The following is a 7,821-nucleotide window of genomic DNA, read 5'->3' on the forward strand; positions in this document are numbered from 1 at the left end:
ACATATATAGCATATTAAATGTTTGGTTTTTTTTCCCATTTCACCTTTCATTGATTTGAAGCTTCAACATTTGTGATCATTGTTTTTTAAAGAGAGCATCTAGTGGGTCTGTGGATTCTTTACCTCGTTTTTTTTTTTTGTTTAAAATGCGTTTGTTATTTTTTTTCATCTATTTTATTTTAGCCTACATAAATTAAATTTGGTTGGCAGCTATTTGTTATGTAAAGCATGCAAAATTGAATATTTCACAGTAGCATGCCGTGCACTTTAGTGAAATTGCCAGAGTGGCTACTTGACTGGTTTAATACAAGGCCATACTGTCACAGTGAAAGAGTGACTCAAAGAGCATATGTAAAGGTCAGACTGTACCACTGCTGTAAATGGACATCTGCTAAAAAACATGCATAAAGGTGAATTTCGTTACTCAGAGCAACTCAAAAGGCTGCAGTTTACACGAGAACTTGCTGTGCACTCAAGAGGAAAATTACCTTAACAGTTAATTACATGGTGAAACATGAGCACCAATCTTTAAACAGCCCACTAAGTTAGAGATAGCAGATACAGTGTGGTAATGTACATTAATTAACTGCCCCTCACACTTTAATGCAGTTTAAAGGTAATAGATGTCCTCAGGTGAAACGTCTCTGCTTTGACAAAGGCATATAAATTAACTTTAATATATTAATTCATTTAGATTTTTTTTCTTTATCGTAAATCTCACAAGAGGATTTTATTACACTGATACATTGGGTGGTAAGGAATTAGAGCAGGAAGGTTGAACATTATCAAGAGGGGCAGTTTTTAAATTCACGCCTCTTCTTTTCATGAGGTAATGGGTTTGAGTGAAATATCTCTCAATTCTATTTAACTCTAGGCTTGTTAAGGAGGCGAACAAATGGAAATTATTAATCTTCTGACAGTGTGGAAAGAACCACTTAGACATACACTCTGGAGATATTAATTAGTATTTATAATTAAATACTAATTAATATCTCCATAAATATCAATATAATCTCTCAGGAATTTTTTATGCTAACCTCTGAGGACCTTTAAGGGAATGGACAGACCAGTAATTCATTTCAGTTCAATTTTATTTCTTTAGTGCCAATTCACAACAACTGTTACTTCAAGGCATTTTATATTGCAAGGTAAGACCCTGAAATGAGAGAAACAATCATACTCCATTCTGACAGGAAGAAACTTTTGGCAGAACCAGGCTCAGGGAGGGGCAGCCTTCCACCACAGCTAAAGGGAACAGAGGGAGAGGGGTTATAGTAGTGAGGGAATAAGGAAAGCCAGGGGTCTGTGCATATCAGGAAACAAACGTGGTCTAGAGGAAGGAAGAGAGGAAAAGTAGTCCAGGCAGCATTTTCCAGTAATCACTGCAAAGACGTTTTAAACTAGTGAGAGGGAACCTCAGAGTCTGAATGCTTACTTGGAAGTCCAGGGTTATTCAGTCACAGGGGGATGTTGAAACTGCCACGGTCTGGGTTTGTGAGGGAGAAGGAGCCGACAGAGGGTGAGCAGGCAGCTGAGTAGCAGTGAAGGTTTGAGAAGGAAGTGCTGCAGAGGAAACTGTTGGGTGAGTATCCAATCCAGGTATGATGAGAGGTCACCAGTGTTCTACGGAGGAAGGTGGGCTTAGCATGCTGGAACTAGTCCCATGACCAACAGTGGTATACACTGGAGACAAGGAACAAAGCCATCAGTTTATGAAGGAAATTTTCACAAAAGGATAACCTAACCTTACAACACAGAGTTAGCTGATAATCTGGCAAGGTTTGAGTGGCCAAGCTGGTCCATTTGTACTGAAGCTGATTAGAGTGATGATACACAGGTGGTCCAGCCAGGGAGAGGAAAAGGTTCAACTCAGTTAAACTTTGATTGTGACATGCGTGAGTATTTCTCACCAGCCCACTTGTGCTGTGCTTTGTTTTGTGCTAAGAGGATAATAAGGTAAAATGAGATCTTTAAGGTATAATGGGGCTTGATTATATATTCAATTATGATTTTAACAAGGCAATGATAAGATGCTAATATGGAAGAAATATCATCTGTCTTTCAAGTCCCAGTCAATACTCTCGCTACAGCGTTCTAGATCAAGGGAAGTTTTTTGGGGGAAGTGTTAGAGTAAAAGTAACTTCAGTTTTGTCTGAATTTAGAAGTAGTGCCATTTAGGTCTTTATGTCTTTAAGACATTGTTAAGAGATTTGTTAAGAGAACCTGTCTGAGCGTCTTTATTCTGACCTGAGTTGCAATACAGGAAAACTCCTGACAGACATCTATGTAGTTTAACACATATATTTTCGTCATCTGGGTTTATAGATAAATAAAGCTGGGTGTCATCTGTGTAACACTGAAAATGTATGGAGTGTCTTCTGAAAATATTATCTATTGGAAACATGTAATATTGGTCCAGGCACAGAATCCTGTGGAACTCGTGAACTCGGAACTCGCTGTGACTAGCTTTCGTGTGATAAGAAAACCGATGTAAATGCACAAACTGGAATCTGATACATATGATTCAAACCACTGCAGTGGAATTCCTTTAATACCATTTACTACAGACAAACCATGTAATGTCTGTAGCAAAATATTGTGGTCAGCAGTATCGAGTCTGCACTAAAGTCAAGCATAGAGATGAGTCCACTGTCAGAGGCCTTAAAAAGATCATTCTTAACCTTCACTACTGGTGTACAATGTACTCTAAATCCTGACTGAAAGTCTTTAAATAAACAATTTCTCTGCAAATGATCAGTGACCACACATGCTAACACCCAACAAGCTCATCAAATGTTTCTTACTTGCATAGCCCCGGTAAATTTAATGGTAGGTGGGTTTTAGCAGAGAGTATTTTTAGCCTCTATCTTTGTACCCCACAACCTTACCGTACTGTTGAACATAATGGACATGATGATGATTAACGCTTTTAATAATTGTGTAATAGGTCAGTTTCTATCGATCTTGACTAAATTATTATTAAGTGAAGCGTGAGTCTATTACTTATAGCTGATTTTGTACTTTAAGTAATTTTAACTCCAGAATATATTTTAATGATACACTTACTATTTCACTGTTTGATCAAATTAGCCTTTGTTTTTGGGTTGGTCGTTGTTAACATAAATAGTATAAATCATGGACTTATGGTTTAGAAAAATGAAGCCAGATTTGATGCTAGGCCAAAAAAGCCTTAATATAAGCCACACGGACTGCCAATCAACAGGCAGAGAGGCATGCTCTGTTGCTAGGAGACTAGAGAGAATACTTGCCCAATGAGATTCTGATTGGTCAGTCATTACAGGCCACTTATATAACTGCCACTGAGGTTTTTTGGTGAGAATGATACATTTTTGAATCAAACATGTTATTAATTATGCAAAATAGGTTAAACTTTAAATGCCTAACAGGAGTAATGCTACAAATAACACAAATATATGTATACTGAAAAACCTGAGTAATTGCATCAATTATGTCTGTGTAGCACCAGCTTCTCTCTTGCTGTGCGTCATTAAAAAGGATTTTTGTTGTGAAGAGCTGGCCTTTCAGGAAACACCTAATTGCTATTGGCTGTTACATTTGCAGTGACATTTATGAAAACTTTATGGACAGCAATCCCTCCAGCTTGTGACATTTTGGATTCCTTTTAAAGTGGTGAATATGGCAGTTTCTGCTTTACGGGCCACAGGACTCAAAATGAAAATGACTTCAGCTCCCAGTTTCACTGGCATAGATCACAGAGTGATGAGAGAAAAGAGATTGACGGTGTTTTCATCCTGTAAAAAAAGGTCGTCAATGTGTAGAATAGATAGAGACAAAGGGTCTTGTTGAGTTTTTCAAAAGTTGTTGAACTGCAGGTAATTGAATTGATGAAGTAGAAGTAAATAGATGTTAAACTCAACATGTAACTGTTACATGTGATAGTGTGGTGCCTTTGGACTGGTGTTTGATTTGGATGTATGAAAAAAAAATCACTTCCAAGGGATTCCCACCTACTGCTCTTTGTGGATTTACACAATGAATTCAACATGATGTAAGCAGATGTTTTATCAGCTATCCTGGCTGAATTTCATTTCTTACTCTAATAATATACTGTATACTGTCTTTAGAGTAGACTGTATACAGTTGGTATAAAGGTGGAACTCAGTAAATTAATCTAAGTATCATAATTTTAAATGCAAATTAGTCTAATTACACTTGACATAACCCAGCACGGACCAAAAGCACCACATCCACTGTGCACCAGTCCAACACAGTCCTTTGCCACAGTACTGCAAGCTAACCTGTTTATCCTGCACAAAACTGCAGAATATTTTCATACAACATTTTAATAATATAGTTAGTTAATATACTTAGTTTGTTTTGCAGGATGTTTCACAATATAAAAATACATAATTTATCTAATTAATTTATTAAATAAATCTGCAGTTGATCAAGTGTCAATGAGCATTCGCTACCTTTAAATGCAACTTTTTTCTTCTCCTGTCCTGTCTTTCTTACATCTTTCACACTCTTTTCTCTTCCTGGAAATACAGCAGCTGGACCTTTAGCAAGCAAAACACTGCGTGACAAACTGTACACAAATAGTTTTTTTGTTTGCTGATATTTGTTTAGCTGATAAAATTGCATTTGAAATTACCTGACAATCAAAAAATGTTACTTCCTTTATCCTCACCCCTCTTCTGTAGCACTAGCTGAATGCCAAAGTATCTTGGCCACAACTTACAGACACCTGCACACATTCCTCCCCACTTTAGCCCCTGGGAATATTTGACACTGCTGAACGAAAAGTAACACGCCAGTATTGAAAATGTAAGACATAGAAAGTGCAGATATTTGTGTAAAAATATAGGGAGTAAAAGTACTTTTTGTCAGAAAAAGAAATACTCAAGTAAAGTATAGATACCTGAAAGTTCTACTTGAGTCCCACCTTGGACTGGGATAGTTACAGTTCAACAAGAGGAGAGCAGAGGATAAAAGTCATAAAATATGGTAAAAGTTCTAGATTTTGTGTTGTGTGATGTAGCAGAGTGCTAGAGGGCAAAGCTGTAAGCAGACAGTGAGGCAGTGTTTTATAGACACTCTTACAAACCAATCTGGGGATATTTAATCAGGGAAACATTTTAAAATTAATATGGGTCCTGGCAGATACACATACACAAATCATATTGATAGAATTCATAAAAACTGTTTTATTACAATAGTTAATGAAAATGGGCATTAATTTGCTTTTTTCCCCCTTCTGAATTCTTAATAGCTGATGATATTTTGTGCTGCATTTGAACAGTGTAATGGTTTCATAGGAAAAACGTTGCCAACTTAGGACACAGAAGGCAGAGAAAGAGTCCAAAATCACTGTCTTGCCACATTCTCATTTCTCAAGTTGATTCTGTTCATGTGGACGTAGCATTTTCAGTGGGGGAAAAAGATATATCATCCATCACTTGACTTCTTCAGTCTCAGCTGACTGCAGGTGTATGTGGTTAAATGCCAAGAGGACTGCAGTGAATTACACATCTTGAAATTCAGTCAGCCTCTGGTTAGGCAGATGGCACAACACAGAAGAGCTACCTCATCAGACCACGACTCCGCAGCCTATTCACACCTACAATCCAGTGGTCACTCTTTCAATGATGAGGAATTTACACGTTCTGAAAAGAAAGGAAAGCTGGTTTAAACATTTACCATTTACGTGACGAGGGAGTGATCATCTCTGAACAGAGGAAGGGGCCTTAAAGTGCATATTTCACTATTGCAGCCATTCCCCAGCTCTCTGTGAAAGTTACTGTATTCGAGGCCACTGATTAATGATCATAGCCATTGTTAGTCAGTGGTGCTAATTTCAGTTATTATGCAAATGTACTGTTTATAACGTTGGAGAAAGTCTCTAATCCTGTCAGTCAAAGGCTAAATACAGAAACCCTTCCAAAAAATCACAAATGAGGAGTGAATTAACAAAATAGAGAAGGGTAATTTGATACAAAAGAAAAGACAAAGAAATCGCTAAGACTACTAACTAACAAACTGTCTTGAAAGCTTGACAGATGAGAAAGGCAAGTGAGAATGGCAACTAACAAGAGTAAATGGGATTGTATAGAGTGAGAAGACAGTTCATAATTCAAAAGAGGTGAAACTGATGAGGACGGGACAGGCAGTTACAAAGTAGGGATCTTGGCAATGGCATTCTTGACAGGAAGATTTTTAGTCTTGTCATTTTCCTGGTTAAATAATAATGATATGGGTCTTTAAACGAGAGGTTATTGTGAGTTAGTTAAGAACAGGTTTCTAGTCAAACAAAGTTACAGGACATGAAATTTTTCTTTTTTTTACCTCAGTTATGAAACCAGGCTTATTTTCTAGCTAAGATTCGTTCTAGATTAAAATAATTTTCTAATCATCCAGAGAATTCCCAAAACATTGAATTTGTTCAAAATTTCCGTCACTCATCCAAGTGACTTCTTCAGTCTCAGCTGACTGCAGGTTCCCCAACCTTGCAATAATAATTTACTGTTCAGTTGTTCTGACAACCTGCTTTAGTCATAATATTGTGAACAATAGAGATGACCTTTAATCTTTGCATCAAGGCAAGGGAGACAAGGGTGAAAATGAATGAATGAAGAGAAGGTGTTGGACTTGTTGGCTTCATGCTTTCTACTATAGATGGACAACTTCATTCTCAACATTTAGAGCTACTGCAAGGTACCATACATTCTTTAGTCTTTAAAATTTTGTGGCATGAATTTGTCTCATCATTTTATATAGAAAAACTTTGATATGTTTGTCAATGGAGACAACGGCTCACATAAAATGGAGCATGAGGGTATGTAATCACTAAAATATCGTATGTGTTCATGTACATTTAGAGATGTCTACTCTGGTGTCAGACAATCCATCTAATTAAGTTGGCGTGACAGCCATGGCGCATTAAGCCAGCGGGACTCTGGCTTAAGATATATGTTCCTGCAAAATAATGTAGTTAGTAAGCTAATTTATATACTGAAACAGTGTCACTTTCTGCCCTTTTAGTCTATATTAGTGTTTGCTTTAAAGCGTCTAAGGACTGTAATCTGACATCAGATCTGCAGTTGGGTCTTCTTGCTTTGCTGGGCAGGTGGACTGTTTTCTCTGCAGTCACCCCACTGCCTTCATTAACATACTGGATCAGATTATCATTACATTATGTATTCCAAGGACAGGCCTGAGCATGATGGATGATTGGTGCAGTCTAGTAATCTCCACCAAGGTGCTTTGTCCAGCCTTGTATTGCTGCCTCAAAATCTAGCAGCAGTGATCTACGCACTTCTCTGCTGCTCCAGGGTCAAAGGCTCAGAGGTGTCTTCAGTTTACAGAGTCTTAAATATTAAGTAAAGGTACAGATAAAATATTTTTATACATTCTGCAAATTTTATACAAACATGTGCATGTTTGTTGTTTTCCAAAATAATCGCAATAATTACTTATCCTAAGCTTAGGTGGAAGTATGTAGGTATGGATGCTTGTTTCTGCCACTGGAGATAAATCTTTTGTGGTCCATAAGTCAAAATGTCTGGTCAGTGTCTTAAAAACTTTATATTTCAGAACTGTGATTTGGGTATCTCAATATTTTGATTTACTTTACTAACAAGATGTTCATGGATCAAGTGACTTAAACGAGCTATATGTAAGAATTTAAGCATATGATAATCAACATTAAGCAGAAATTACCAACAGACTGTAAGAGTTTTGACAAGATGTCTATGTATTGTGTTGCAGAGATAGCTACTGAAGTTAACTCTTACCCGCTGTCATGTTTCATAATCCCTATTTACAGGAATTAAAGTGGGA

This window comes from Oreochromis niloticus, linkage group LG7 (genome assembly GCF_001858045.2).
Source record: "Oreochromis niloticus isolate F11D_XX linkage group LG7, O_niloticus_UMD_NMBU, whole genome shotgun sequence".
Lineage (NCBI taxonomy): Eukaryota > Metazoa > Chordata > Actinopteri > Cichliformes > Cichlidae > Oreochromis > Oreochromis niloticus.